This window comes from Mercenaria mercenaria, chromosome 2 (genome assembly GCF_021730395.1).
Source record: "Mercenaria mercenaria strain notata chromosome 2, MADL_Memer_1, whole genome shotgun sequence".
NCBI lineage: Eukaryota > Metazoa > Mollusca > Bivalvia > Venerida > Veneridae > Mercenaria > Mercenaria mercenaria.
The window spans coordinates 78,655,835-78,672,215 of record NC_069362.1 but is presented as its reverse complement, the minus strand read 5'-3'; the positions used below and the strand labels follow the sequence as shown (position 1 = coordinate 78,672,215).

General features: G+C 34.5%; 1 long non-coding RNA gene across 1 annotated transcript; it reads right to left on the bottom strand.

Moving 5' to 3' along the window:
• Window positions 1-5,004: 5,004 nt before the first annotated feature.
• On the bottom strand, window positions 5,005-15,849 carry LOC128555242 (uncharacterized). Its single transcript, XR_008369910.1, has 7 exons — window positions 15,710-15,849; window positions 15,227-15,375; window positions 14,503-14,635; window positions 13,524-13,767; window positions 12,511-12,637; window positions 8,034-8,089; window positions 5,005-5,402 (listed from the first exon to the last, which is right to left on the bottom strand). It is a non-coding gene; the product is annotated as an uncharacterized LOC128555242 (long non-coding RNA).
• Between the last annotated feature and the right edge of the window lie 532 nt (window positions 15,850-16,381).

Sequence of the window (16,381 nt, the reverse complement as noted above, 5' to 3'; positions counted from 1 at the left end):
TATTAAGGAATATTACCTCGCGAGTGTGCTAGTAGATTATTGAACGAACATTTAACTGTTACAAAACATATTTAAGAACATTGACAAAAGGCAAGTCGCAAACATAATAAGCTCATAAAATCATAGATATACTCTTACGATGCCATTAACATATATATTTGGAAGAGCAATTTGAATATTTTATGTGTCCTGCTTGTATCTTAAGCTGCATTACAAAAGTAACGTAAGTATCATTGCACATAGGCATGAGAAAAAAATACATTCAAGTAAGGCTTAATATGTGGCAAATATGATTGTTATTTACCAACATTATGTATCTTATACCATGAATTTAAGAACATTTAATTATCAAGCTTTTCTTGGAAACATTTATGTCAATCAACAATTACACATATTAAACTTGTCAAAACTGATCAGAAATATGCTGATGGTAACGTATGTATCCCAAATTAACGAATAAATTCATTTTCGGGCATCAAAATTCGTGTTCAAGATTGCCATCAAATTGAAGCCGACCATTGTAAATCAAAAGCACAAATACACATGTACTTATTTATTCAAATTAATTATTTCTTACGATTGTCAAATTAATTATTCGTATTTTCAAAGGCGGCTTTGATAATCTCGTTCTCTTGTATATTTGTAAGTGGCAGCTCTTATAACAAGCGTTTTTGTCACTGAATCCATGAATCACACCACTTTAAGCTGTATATAATGAAATGCACAAAGAAAAAGTACTTATTCTAATATTAAAAATTAAATATAAGCACAAGTCACCGTGTCAGAACTTTTCCAAATAATGAAGAAAAGATAATTTTATTTGAGTACAACCACATTCATGAACCAAGCACCAACAAAAACCAACAATTCTACATATAAAATTTCATTCTGAGTTAACAGTTCTATTAAGTCTGTCTTTACTGTAAAGACTTTTTCAAATATATTAACAGTCTTGTAAAAAATATTTCAAGATATATCACGGTTGGAACAAAACTTTATGCCCTTTTACTTGCAGATTTTTACCTTAACAGTAATTAAAGCTAGCTCTTTTATCTTTTAGCTACCAGTTCTACGGCAGCGATTCGTTTTAAGGTATCGATTTTAATAGAAACGAAAATAAAGTAATATAAGGTCGCATACGTTCTTAGTAAAAACTACAACACTATCTTTTCGGTTAAGCCTGCGCCCGAACAACCAAAGCCTATTCAACAAACTAAGAAACAGACTCTCGATACTCCGAAAGAAACACGGTGCATTTTCACAGGGAATGTATAATGTCATATTATACATTTCTTGTGAAAAAGTACTGTTTTTTTTCGAAGTCTCGAAGTCCGCTTCTCGTTTTGTTTTTCTTATTTTCTCTCCTCCCTTTTCTGTTTGCCAAAGGGTTTAATTTGCAGGGAGGTAATAGTTTCACTGTCTGATTCTCTCTTTTTAAAGTAGCGCACTGTCTTTAGCCTTCTCACATTCTCGATACACCTTTCAGATTTTAGCCCTTGATGTTACGATAATGTTAACCTGATGTGCAACCCACCACAAGTCAACAGTGAGTTATTATTACTGATATACGCACACACACCAATAACCTATGTATTGATACATACGTTACCGATCACTGTGCTATGGGTACCACGGGTATGCTATTTCCAATTTATTTTGTATTAAAAAAATGTTAAACATGTATCTTTATGATAAAAACACTATGACATACGACCAATTCTGTAAACGAAACCTTTTTAACAAGAAATTAATATTAAAGCATATATTATCAGATTTTAAAAATAGAATTTGCGTGACGTGTTTTAAACAAAAATAGTGATAAAACAAAACTTTTTAGCAAATTAAAACGCCTGAGCGTATTATCTTGGAACCTTGACTTCAAAAAATAAAAGAAGCCTCATGTTGTATAAAAAGGACTGTCAGTAATATATCAGGCATGAAAGAATACATACGTTACCATACGTAACTTATGTATCAATAATTTGTACTGTGTTTATGGCGTACTCAATATGTACAACAACATAAATTTAATTGAAACAAAAATATAATTGTCATATAATCACAAATAGGTATTACTTTAAGCTTCCTATTTAAACCAAACATTACCAGCGGAGCCCATTGAACATTTTCAGAAAAAGAAAACACGTCTTCAAGGACAAATGTGCGACTTAACCTGTGTGAAATCTGCATCTCACGACGTAGACGATACAAACTGATGACACTGTCAATTAAAACTGAGTGACACTTTCTTGTTTATGTTATTTTAAATAAGATTGGTAACGTTTGTATCGATCACGTATCATTTTGCCATTTCTTATGCCATTTAAATTAAGAATGACCTCTGCTTCATAACAGACAAATGATAGATGTATTGAAAATGCATACACTGTTTTGGCATGAAAAAACTACTCTTAGTTCAACATGAACTGCTGTGATTTTCAGTGTCTTAGAATAAAGGTAACGTTTGTATCGTAGAAAGTGGAATCTTTACATAAGGGAAGTTTAAGTGAAAAATATATCACTACTAAGTATATCTTGTATCAAATGTTTTTCTATGTAGTTGAAACAAAACTAGAAATAACCTTTAAAGACATAAAAACGCTATTCTTTATATGTCAAGCTCATATATTCATAGTAGGATAGATCCATAACCAAAGTATTCCTTCATCGGCGTCATATCTGTTTTATTGTTTAGGTGTATATTTCAACAGCTAAGGCAGTGGGTTAGTAAAGTTTGAAGCCATTACACTAAAAATATTGTTTCCTCCAAACAGACTATGATGATAGGCAAAACCCACCAGCTTATCAATAAATGAGATAGTGCTGGAGCTAAGTAAAGTTCTGCCAGTATAAGATTACCTTTGGAATGTTTGAGACAACATCAAATGTGACACCACACGCATGTAGGCTTTCCTGGAAGAAACAAGAACAATCATCAAGCCAATGCATCAATATATAATTCAAGATTATGATCAATATTATGACAATTTACATTACTAGTACTTTTTAAAGGTCTAATTTAAAATAGTTTTATAACCTACATAAAGAAGATTCTTGGTAAACAAAGACAACTTTGTCATTATCAGTTTTTGACTATCTCAAGTCTGGTCTTATTTAATATACATGTCTGACTACATTTAAATATAGTCATTACTGGTGTTACATTTCTGAAATATATCTTTCAGGTTTATGAATATATGTATGTATATAAACCTCCATTATAGGCTGATTGCTACCAAATCAAATGTAAGCCTATGCTGGTCACAAGTAGGCCAAAAATAAATAGTCCTAATCTTTCTTCCTTTCCTTGTGCCCATCCTAAATAGTAACTGTGTTTCAGCATGTATTTGTAGCATGCTATCAAACTTGGAATGTTCCTACTGCATGCTAGATAAAAAATGGCAGCATAGGAACTTAAGTCTAAGAAAGAGACATTGAAAAAAATGGGAAGGAGCAAATCCAGTGAGTTGTATTTAACAAATTGTAGCTTTCTTATATAAAATTAACACCTCTTTTCTTTTTCTACAGTTGGGATATAGTTCTTTACTGGAATACAAGTCTCTAACATCTGATATACTAGAAAATGTCCAAAAAATGTTACTTAGTAAGTGGATTTTATATGAAATAAAGAACAGTTGTATTTAGTGGTGTTCAGCCTATAATCACAAAAACTTTTAAGATATTAAACATATCATAGACTTACCCCGCCATACCACATCTTTTTCTTCAGTTTGTCTGTCACACTCGTGTTACGATGTTTTACATTCACACAGATAGGTTTACGCAGCACAACTTCCATGTAAGCAGGGTGACTTAGTCGCAACACCACCTTAAGTATCAAATACACATGATTATCTGCTCCAGTTATACAATTCAGGTTCGCCGAGCAGGGACTACCTTAGCCTGGAAATTTAGGGAGAAGTGACTTCTCCCTCCTGGGGAAACAGGGAGAAGTTTTGAAATTTTGGGAGAAGTTCGGCAAACGTGAGACAGGACATTGCTTACATGCATTAAATAACAATAATAATGTTTATTCAGTTCCATTTGTACTAGTATTATCTTGCTATGACTTAAATAAAAATGGTACAATGTTTCAACAATACAGTACATATTTGTACTGTTTTACTGCAAAATGTTTAACAACTTGACAAAACAAATCTTTCCTCATAATCAATCAGTACTTAATATTTCCTGGATTAAATTTCTTCCTTCCCAGAGCAGCTTCTTCAGGTGTGTGAGCATTCTGAGTTTAAATTTTTTTATGTTCCTTTAATTTGACAAACTACAGAGTTTAAAAAACTCTGAAACTTACAATGAAATGTTATTTGTATTGATCAGTAGATAAAATACTTAAAAATCAGGGTTAATATTTTTTAAAACTACATATTTTGACATAAAAAATCGAAAAATTGGTTAAAAGTATTACCTCCCTTTAACACATTTCAGAATTAACTAAAAGAGTTGTCTGCTATTTTTATCAAACAACAAATTTAATAGTTTGTCAAGGGCCATATATTTAACTTATATATGTTTTTAATGAAAGAGAAATGCAGATTAAAATGAATAGTAAGCAGATCCCAATTGAAAAATAAACGTCGGTAGTAACGGGTAGTCTACACTGTGATGGCAATAAAAATTCCGAAACGATTTTTATCTGAAAACAAGAATAACTGGATAAGACAAGTACCGAGGGCGTTCGGTTGACCCGAGGTTCTGTGTTTTGGCCCGCGAAAATCAAGAAAAACTCGTAGTTGACCCGCACAAAAAAAAGTGTCCTGTGCGTCGCCTCGATCCGCGAAATGCGTCTCGAGTTCGAAGTTCTGCATTGTGAATCAAAATCTCGGTGAATTTTAATTGTTCGCCGCCACAAAGTATGACAGTAGGCGGAGCGTCGTATGTTAATTAGCTACTGACAGATGTCAATCACTCCACGCGCCGACTGACACCTAATTAGGTTTGTAATTCGGAAGTTAATTATCGCCGTTTTACGAAGTTTTCGGGCTCTCTGATCTCCGAGGTCGGTCAGCTTTACTCTTTCATTCTTTAATTATCGTTTACTGCAATCACATTAAATGTAAACAATTAGCAGCTTATCATGCGGCGTCAATCTGAAATCGAGTGATCATCTTTTGTTGTCATGGACATGTTTCGCCGCGCGTGCCATCCTGTGTATTGCGTATTGTGTTTACAGACTTTACATAACCGAGATATATGATATCGGCCCACTTTATTGCCGATTATGTTTTCCTTTCATCCAATTTTAGGGCGACTTGAACTTCGCTTTTCTGGGCGGGAAGGGCGAAGTGAAATATTTTAAAGCGAAGTTTTCGCTCAACTTCGCCTAAAACGCAGTCCCTGGCCGAGTCATGGATTGAAGAAACCCAAGATGCAATAGCACACACCTGAAATTAATACAAAGTTGTTTTTTTATATACAGTTGTATACACATCAGGTTTTCTGCCAATTTTTATCAATCAAAGACATGCATGATATCTTAGTAAATTCAGCAGGAAGGACAGTCTAACCTTTTTACAGCTGTCACCAAAGGGACTAAGCTAAGAAATGAACACTACAAACAGTTGATTACTATGTGAAGGTTCTGGATTAAGGGCAACACTCGTGCTATAAATACCATTGATAGGAATACCATGTGTATATTCAAGTACATAGTAGAAGAACATTTTGATCTACACAGCTCAATTAATTATCATAATCTTGATTCAAACTGACCTTGACTTTGAAACAGCTGTATGATTCTCAATAGCATTTTACATCACATAGGCTAGAAATAATTTCAGTTGGAAACAGAATCAAACTCCAGAAACCTGGTTGTGTAGCCTTCTGGACTTTATGACGATTTAATATGACCTGGCCAGGCTTCATAGTTACACTTTAAAACTCTTTGTAATAAGTGACCTTGACCTTTGTGGTGCTTACGTAAAAATATGTACTTATGACTGCAAGATAGCATATAACTCAAATAAAACACAATAACTTTTGTACTTATCACAAAATCAGACAGAAGTAATGGAATTCCTGGGCTACATAGACAACTCAATTTGTTCCGGTGTATTTCTCCAACAACTTTCTTGAATAAAAATATTTTATAAATCTCTAAGCCAGACATAATTAAATCCTGATTTAGACTTCATTAGTTTGAACAACATGACTGACTCACTTCTTTATAAAGTGTTATCATTTCTGAAAAACCTGACATTTTATTTACTGACAAAAGATTTAGAGGCCATTTCCGTGATTTTATTGACACCAAAGGCCTACTTTTATATCTGTTTTGCCTCTAAGCAGATAATACAATGACATTTATAAGACATGAGGAATTACTTGACAAGAAAACAAATTTATCTAACCATAAGCAATTTTTCATCTAACAGACTCTTTAATTTTCTAGACACAACAAAATGAATCAAACTACAAGAAACTCAAGTGATTCAAGTCGTACTGTGAAATCATTAATATTTGTGAGGGACTACTTTTTGGGATTTTGCTATCAGCCTATGCAGGTCTCAATGAAATAAATAAATAAATAAATAATTAAATAGATAGATAAATAAATAAAAAAACAACCCTGATATCTTCTTTTTCAATAGAGCTATAAAGGGAAATTCTGGCAGTCAAAAGCCTAAAATCAGGACCTGTCCTGAAAAATGGCCTTCCCACAAAACGTAACCTAAATTAACAAATAAAATTCCCCATTTATGTATTTTTTAACAATTAAGACCCATAAATGTCATGTCCAAATAAAATAGCCACATCTGCCAAAACCTCACATTTTAATACACACCAAGTTAAATGACATTGCAGTATCTGTGTCCTCAAGCTAAAACGGATCATCTGGTTACATATTCCTAAATTCAGATATTTTATCATACCATAGAATCCTGGTAAGTGTGGCCTATTTCAACTTTTTACAAGGATTTATCGGCTTACTTTGATGTACTATTATCAGTATAAGGAAACAAAATCAGCTTAGTGTAAGTTATTTATCAAGATAAAAGGTTTTGGAAAAATATTCTTGGTCACAGCCACTTTTAAGCTTCAGCCACTGAAGAGAAGACAAAACGTGATCTTAAACACCAAGTTCTGCTCAACCTGGGGCTTGTTGGCATGAACGGTAGCATATGCATTTCCACAACCATCCATGAACAAGCTCAGTCAAAAGGAGCCTGCAACATTTTCACTTTTGTTGAGAGCCACCTTTGCAGTTTCCCTATTTTTCTATTTCATTTCAGACCTTGACAAAATTTTACAATAATACTGACCACACGTCATCTGTTTTTTTTCAGGCCAACACACTTGTATTCTGTCTATAGAGCATGTTGAATGTTGGAGACTTCTTTACCAATACTGCAGGAATCATTGGCATATTTCCGAGACCAGATTATTTTTAAATCTGGTTTATAACTGAGATTTTAGGGCATTTTCTTTTTATGACTACATTAATCTTATTTGAGATGGAGTAAAGAAAACAAAAAAGCTGCAGAAGCTGATGTTGCAAAAAATTGAGCGTTACCTTTCAGCAAAACATTTTATGCAAAATGGTCATATTTAAAGCCATAACAAATAAACTGCTATTAAAACAGAACCAATGGAAGACAAGGTGACAACACGTAACACACTGGGTAAATTGAATGGTGTATTAATTAAAATGACTGGTTTTGGACTAGCTAGATAATTATTATCCACTTTTTTTTATTTTCTATGTCCTACATAACTGTCAACTTGATTTTCATGTTCTAAAAATTTTCTGACACTAATCCCAACGCTAGGTCCTTTAAGCTCTCATTAAAATAGAGCTTTAACAGATTATAAGGATTTTAGTTCAAAGCATGCAGGGCTTTATTAGATATTACATTTCTCTGCCTATCGATTCCATTAAAATTTTCTTTCAAGAACCTGATGTCATTGAACTAGTTGGCTCCTCATAGGAACTGAGTAACAATTACCTTGAAATCTTTAAAATAATGTTGAAAGAAAAATATTAAAATTGTAAGATTGAATCAGACAATACGTACAATTTAAATCCAGAAAGAGCACTGGTCGATGTTGTTCCATGTCAGGCGGAGCTTCCCTGAAAAATAAAGTATAAATTTCAGCTCCACTGTGTGAAAACCAATGTAAGGGCTTAGTGACCAGCAAGGATTTGTTAAGTGCACATGTTTTTTTATCCCTATATCTATACTGTTTGTTTACCCACACATCCATACTGTTTGTTTACCCACACATCTATACTATTTGTTTACCCACACATCCATACTGTTTGTTTATCCCCACATCCATACTGTTCATTTATCCACACATCCATACTGTTTGTTTATCCATACTGTTTCATCCATACAGTTTGTTTATCCACACATCGATACTGTTTGTTTACCCACCCATCCATACTGTTTGTTTATCCCCACATCAATACTGTTTGTTTATCCACACATCCATACTGTCTGTTTATCCCCACATCCATACTATTTGTTTATCCCCACATCCATACTGTTTGTTTATCCCCACATCCATACTGTTTGTTTATCCCCACATCCATACTGTTTATTTATCCACACTGTCTGTTTATCCACACATCCATACTGTTTGTTTATCCATACAACCATACTGCTTGTTTAGCCACACATCCATACTGTTCATTTATCCACACATCCATACTGTTTGTTTATCCACACATCCATACTATTTGCTTATCCACACATCCACACCATTTGTTTATCCACACATCCATACTATTTGCTTATCCATACATCCATACTGTTTGTTTATCCATACAACCATACTGCTTGTTTAGCCACACATCAATACTGTTCATTTATCCACACATCCATACTCTTATTTTTCCACACATCCATACTGGTTGGGAACCATTTCCGGACACATTTTCATATTTTGGCTCCATTATTCCCTAAAAAAAATATTTGACATAAATGAAGCCCACACTGCACAAACTTCAGCTCCTTCCGCATCTGATGTTGTAATCAGCATTGCGTTGTGACGTAAAACATGGGTTCTATGGGGCCTCAAATGGGGTCACTAAAAAAGTTATTTTCCCCGTAAGGTAAACCAGTATCTGGACAACTATTTTGATGGTATTTTGCTGTTAATTTGATATCGAAATAAGTAATTAAACTATTTTTACACATTTCTTCATCATTCATCTCTTCAAAAATGTACATGTAACATAACCTGACGTTCAATAGCAGCTACGAAAGCAAACCGAAGTTGACAATAAAAATTTCGAATTTCGTCTAACGCGAATTCTTGATAATTCCAATAGATATAGAATAAAATTAGTGCAAAAATCGACAGCCCTGCATTTTGTGTAACTATCACCGTGAAATTTTAAGTAGCACATGTTATCAGCAGACAATCAATATGAAGTTTAATTATTTCTTCCCCACTTGATACCTCGGCAAGTGCGAACTACTGCGCATGCGCAATGCTATCTTTATGCCCCGTTAAGACAGAAAGTTGTTTTGTAAACACAGGTGAGTTATCATCATAAAAACTAACATAAAACAGTTTTGTAATATAGTGGTTTGTTGTAGACATGAAGAACAAACACCTAAATGATCTAGATGAAACAATAACAGGAATAACAACGAAATAAAGCGGATATTACATGTGTCCGGAAACTGGTCCAGTCCGGAAAATGGTTCCCAACCAGTACTGTTTGTTTATCCACAAATTCATACTGTTCATTCATTTATCCTCGCATCTATGCAATTTGTATCTGGTCTGGATCCTTACAGGTTGCAAAGCGCTAATGACAGATTTCACATATTAAAACCCATTTGTTTGGGTTTTTTCTGAACACTGAGTTCCAATAATATATCAGGTATGTGAAGCTAAGGTGATCTAGCCATTATCAGCAATTCTACTAAGGAAGTAAACTCTCATTTTCCTGATCAACTTCTCAACATTAGGCTGAGGGTGAGAAATGATTTAGATGGAGAGTGTTATTTATTTAATAACTCATGCCTGAGATAAAATTCAATCCTTAGATTCATAGTCAGACAGCAACCCTAAAAAAGCTGACAAAGCACTCTGTAAATTAAAATTTGCATATATTGACCAATATTTACAAAAAATTCCATTTTCCCAATAACTGCAACAAGCAAAACTCAACCAATTAAAACAGCTGTGAAGGAGTCTATGTTGCTCAATATACAAATTCTTACCAATAAAAATATCTCAAGAATGTGACACAAAAGATATCTACTCTTTCAGTGTCATGTAACTTTATTCTTGTTAAATGAAGATTTTAATTTCTTCCTATCCTAGATGTATAATTCAATAATGGGTCGCCACAAAAATAGTTCCTGGCGTTGTTCAGGGAAATTATAACCAGAGAAAAGAAAATGACACAGATATTGCTCTGGTAAGAACAAGTCCCTGCAGTCTGTGGGCCGCTGCAAATACAGCATCATCACATCAAGACTGAATCTAAAGGAAAGATTTCTGTTAGCTGGCAATAAAAAACAAAACAGTGAACAAATTTTATGGACAACTAGGTTTATCTGAATAAAGGAAAGCAGAAAATTGAGAGGCAAAACTGATGGAACCAATTTCATTTGTGGCCATTTATTTTTTTGGAATGTGCATCACTTATCAGAGGATATGCCATAGAATGGAAATTATAGCTCCATAATAATAATAGGTATTCTTTAACAATTAATTGTTATGTAGCCCAATTTCTCCAGAAAAAAAGCATCAATTTTTTTCCCCAAAAAAAAATCTTTTTTTTTTAATACAGGGGTTACACAAAAGCATTTCAGTTCTGCTTCAATTGCTGCTTAAACCTAATTAACATGATGGACACGACTGACTTGGCCTTTGCGACCAGTGTAGATTACGATCGCCTGCCCATCCGTGCAGTCTGATCATGATCTGCTCTGTTTGCTATTCAGTCAAAATCTTTTTGTTTTGATAAGCACCCTTTTAAACAGTTAATGGTACTGTCCAAACTGAAAGACAACAAGTTAATTATAGAAATTTTGCAGGGTAAGGGTGAACCTCCTGCACAATTCTGAACACAAGCTTCTTCTGTAAGAAGATATAAACACAACCAAGCAAAGTGATAGCACACTTTGTTAACATGTAAATGGGAGGTAACTCCATTATAGTGAAACCCCATTTTCCCAAAAGGACCAGAAATAAAAGTTCAATTAGAGCACAAATTTTGTCAGAAAGCCTCCCAAAATAAATCAGAGAGGAAGAAAAAATGACTACAGGTGTACTGCTTTCTGTGATACTGTCAAAGAGGAAAAATCTGGGGTGACAGCCCTAGAGGATTTTATCTGGCTATGGATAAACAGGACCTTTAGACTAGCAGTCTTCTTTTCTCACACTACAATATTAACTCAACAAGAGCTGTCGGAGGACAGCAACGCTCGACTATTCAACAGCCTTGTCAATTGAATGAATACAAAAGTTGAAAAAGGGGCATAATTTTGTAAAATGCAAAGTAGAGGTATTGAACCTCTGTACTGCATGTCATATCATGACAGTGAACAAGTGTGTGAAGTTTCAATCCTTTCCAATTTGTGGATACTGAGATACCAGCTTACATACAAAAACTTAACCAAAAACTGCTAAGTCAAAGGGGCATAGTTTTGTAAAAATGCCAAGTAGAGTTATGGGACCTTCACAGTGCATGTTAGATCATGACAGTGAACAAGTGTGTGAAGTTTCAATCCATTCCAATTAGTGGATACTGAGATATCAGATTACATACAAAAATTTAACCAAAAACTACTAAGTCCAAAAAGGGGCATAATTTTGAAAAAAAAGAGTAGAGTTATGGGACTTGCTTAGTGCATGTCAGATCATGACAGTGAACAAGTATGTGAAGTTTCAATCCATTCCCATTAGTAAGTACTGAGATACTAGCTTACATACAAAACCTTAACCAAAAATTTCTAAGTCGAAAAAGGGGCATAATTTTGTAAAAAAGCAAAATAGAGTTATGGAACCTGTGCAATGTAGGTCAGTTCATCACAGTGAATAAGTGTGTGAAGTTTCAATCCATTCCCACAAGTGGTTACTGAGTTACCAGCTTACATACAAAACCTTAACCAAAAATTTCTAAGTCGAAAAAGGGGCATAATTTTGTAAAAAAGCAAAATAGAGTTATGGAACCTGTGCAATGTAAGTCAGTTTGTCACAGTGAATAAGTGTGTGAAGTTTCAATCCATTCACACAAGTGGTTACTGAGATACCAGCTTACATACAAAACCTTAACCAAAAATTTCTAAGTCGAAAAAGGGGCATAATTTTGTAAAAAAGCAAAATAGAGTTATGGAACCTGTGCAATGTAAGTCAGTTTGTCACAGTGAATAAGTGTGTGAAGTTTCAATCCATTCCCACAAGTGGTTACTGAGATACCAGCTTACATACAAAACCTTAACCAAAATTGGGACGCGGACGCCGACGCATGGGCGAGTGCAATAACTCTACTATTCTATGAATAGTCGAGCTAAAAATCATTACCAGTCTGCTGGTGCCCCTGGAATTTCACTGCCTGCTACGGGAACCATCACAGCATTTCTTTCCTCAGTCAGTAATACCCACTGGTCTATTAATGCGCTTTCTCTATCACAGTCTTCTTCAGTTTTATCTGAAAATGTATAAATCAGTGAACTAGTCTAGAATAATTATAAACCAGTTCAAAACAGAATTTAATCTGAATACCAGGCACGCACATTCTCTATCATAGTTTTTTCCAGGTCATAAACCAGTGAACCAGTCAAAAAAAGTTAAAGCCAGACTAAAAAACCTATTTAGTAATCAGAAAACCAGTCAAGCACATATGGACAATAGACTGCTATCAAGGATGAAAATCATATTTCAACAATTATGAAGGGATTTCAACTGCATATGATAATAATTCAGTTTCCAGACTCCCATGTTACAACAATAACCACTCTTATCAAATATCAGAGCTTGTTTCTTCAAGGACTTTGACTCTAAAATGATGCATACAAACTTTAAGCTTTGTTCACTCACAAGATAAACTATAACCTATACTTATGAAACCCAAACTGATAATAAACACTTTTAAATTGAGGGCTGAGCACAAAACTGAACTGTATATAAATAAAGAAACAAGAGCTGTCACTAATGGTGACAAATGCCCCCCCCCCCACCCCCGCAGCACCTTGACCTTTGACCTGGTGACCCCAAAGTCAATAGGGGTCGTGTACTCAATAAGTACTATCAGCAAGTGAAGTTTGAAGGTCCTGGGTGCAGTGGTTCGCGAGTAAAGTGCCTTCATGCAAAAAGTTAACGTTGTGACAAACGAACAAACTAACGGACGGACAGTTGAAAACTAATATGCCTCCCTTTGGGGGCATAAAAAGATACAGAAGTTTTGCACTTAGCCCTTGAAATGTAAGTGTCTTCAAGCATAACTTATGCACTTAAGCAACTATATTTCAGCCAGTAATTATAAAAAAAATCTAATATTTATGCAAAAACACTGAGTTTAAGCTATCATATCTCACCAGTTTTATTTATAAGACTCTGTATTTGGCTGTCCAGATATTTATGCCTCCTTGATAAAGCATCATTCCAGCGATCTCTCAAATGACCTAGATCTTCCTCTTGGTAACTGTCCAAGCCTTTCTGTATCTTGGAGCGAGCACAAATACAACCAATGGCAAGCGAGCTTATACTATCACAGATTAATGGAAGAGTGCCTGAGTCACCCCGGGACTTTATACGAGTGAGTATACGTCTGGCATGGCCCTGTAAGTATTGAAGTTGTATTTATACAAACATCATTAAAATGAAAATCAGTACTGTATGTGTACAGTATGGTAAAAATGCTCTATAGAAAACCTCTCCGAATGTTTGCCCTTCAGAGAACAATAACTTAAAGCACTCTTTATTTCATTCATTTTAGATACCTTTGTCTTTTTAAAAAGGTTTTTATCCTTTATAGCTGTACCAACAAAGATTTTAAAGTTTAAAAAAAAAAATATTTTACCATTTATCAACATTTTTAGCCAAACATCTTAAAACATTTTAAGCTTCTGGATGACGTAGTGTCTGCAGTAAATGCTCAGCATACTACCACTGTCTTCACTAACCTATTGGATACTCAAGTATAAATATAGCAATATCCATTTAAGACTTTTCACTATTACAATGTGACCTCAGTGAGTAATCTCAATTCAAAAGTTGTCTAAATGCCGAGTTCAACTGTAGGTGTACAATTATAACAATTTACTAATTACTAATAGATATTGCAAACAGAATGAAGAATTAAGGTACCGGACACATAGTGAAACACAGCAATTTCTGTGCTATCACACATTCTGGTCTGGCGTTCTTTGGGCAAAAGTACCTCAATGCGCGTAAGGCTTTCTGTAAAAACCTGAGAATGCCGAAACTGCCTGTGGAGAATATGTTACTTGCCAACTGTCATAATGGGTCCGCTACGTTAAATAGTATTTATTTTACATGTGCATTTCAATTTACCTGTCTTAGCTGAAATACTCCGGCAGCTGGGACGTCAGCCTGAGGTTTGACCTCTACAGGGGCATATTCACCTTGGTCATTAACTTCATGTATCTCAATTCACAGTTCTATTTTCCTGGTTACTTCATGCCATCTGAAAGTTAAACATGCTTTCATCAGATGTATCTGTCAGTAATTGTCAGCCATTTTCAAATTTGAATTCCCATGCTCGGGTTTAAAGGGTATTATTTACAGTTATTAGTCAGAGTTTCTTATTATGGTATCTTGCAGGTTCTATAAGATGTTTATTGACTCACCATGCTTGCAACATCATGTATTCCTGGCTTAATTTTTTCATCTATGCATATTGTAATAACTTAAAGGCATAAATAATACGTAAAATCTTGTCATATATAATCATCAATGCAGTAGTTATTCACTTCAGTACATCAAATTTTCAATTTTAGAATGATATATGAAGTACTTTAATTGGTAAGATTGTGTAATTTATGACATACTGCAACTCTTAGCTTTCAACGGTGGAGGAAGACCCCTCCCCTAAGAGCATCATTCCAGATATGGGTGGGAACTTTGTTAAAACCACCCATTATCAGTGTGCTAGCTGGTGGAATTCCTTACATGAAATAACTGAACATCCTTGTGGTGCACTCAGGGCAGTGATGAGTGGTGCACTCAGGGCAGTGACGAGTAAGTGATTTAAGCAAGGTATTTATTATCATTATACCTGTCAACAAGAGAGTTGGATCTAGCCACACTGTCTGCCTGGGAGTTCTGCTGACCAAACCCAACAACTTTATGTCCCCAGACCTCGATAGATAATGCCCCTTCCTGGGCATGCTCAATGAACTCTTCTGACATGTACACTTTAAAATCCTGCAAAAGAAGTTTAAGCATATTTTTTTTAAGCAAAAAATTGTCTTAGATTTTCAGAATATCTTTTGCAAATATGTTGAAAGTAGAACTACAATAGAAAACTACACTTTCATGATAAAATATCTGATATTTATATGCAAGGATTCCATGCATGATTTCGCAGTTGTAAATTTAAAATGGAAAATCTTATGATATATCTCAATTGCAGATGGCACAGTTTAGTGGGGTTCTACAATAATATCAGTAATGCCCTAGCCCAAAGATTGTTCTTGATATATTAGTGACCAGTCGTCTTGCTCTAACATTGCTAACTTAAAACATTCTATGTCCTTACCCTTTCATGGTTAAACTTGATATATTTGGTGTCCTTTTTACTAGTGTCTGGGTGTATCTCTGGTGGGACAGAGATGGGGTCATCATGACCCCAGAAAGAGTACTGGCAGAACACAAAATTTGATAGATCCTTTGGCAGGCCTTTTGCTTTATCTGTTAAAGCTTCTGATTTGAAACTTAGAACAGTTATTACTGTCAAAGTCTACACCAGGAGAAACAATACTCTTAATTCTGAATCTAGACAGAGTTATGCCCCTTTTTAACATAGAATATTTATCTATAATTATAAAAAAAGTTTTATATAATGACCAATAGCTCTGTACTTTAATAGCTTCTGACTATTATGCCCCTTTTACTGGCAAAGCTCTGATTCAGAAAAGTCGAGCATGATCTCTTATGTACAGCTCTTTTTCTAACTTTAAACTTTCATAACATATTAAATTTGTTGAAACAAAGTCTCAGTTAAAGTCTGAATGGAGATTAACGTGCATTAACATTAGTCTACTAAATGACTGGAAAATTTGAAAATCAAAACTGTTCTGGAAACAACTCGTAATGTAAATTCCTTACCCCACCAACTTTTGTATGCAAATGTAACGAATTTCGGTGGGTGCTATTATTTATCCGAGCGGTCTAGATAAAAATATACTAATATCATAAAAAGACAAGAAAA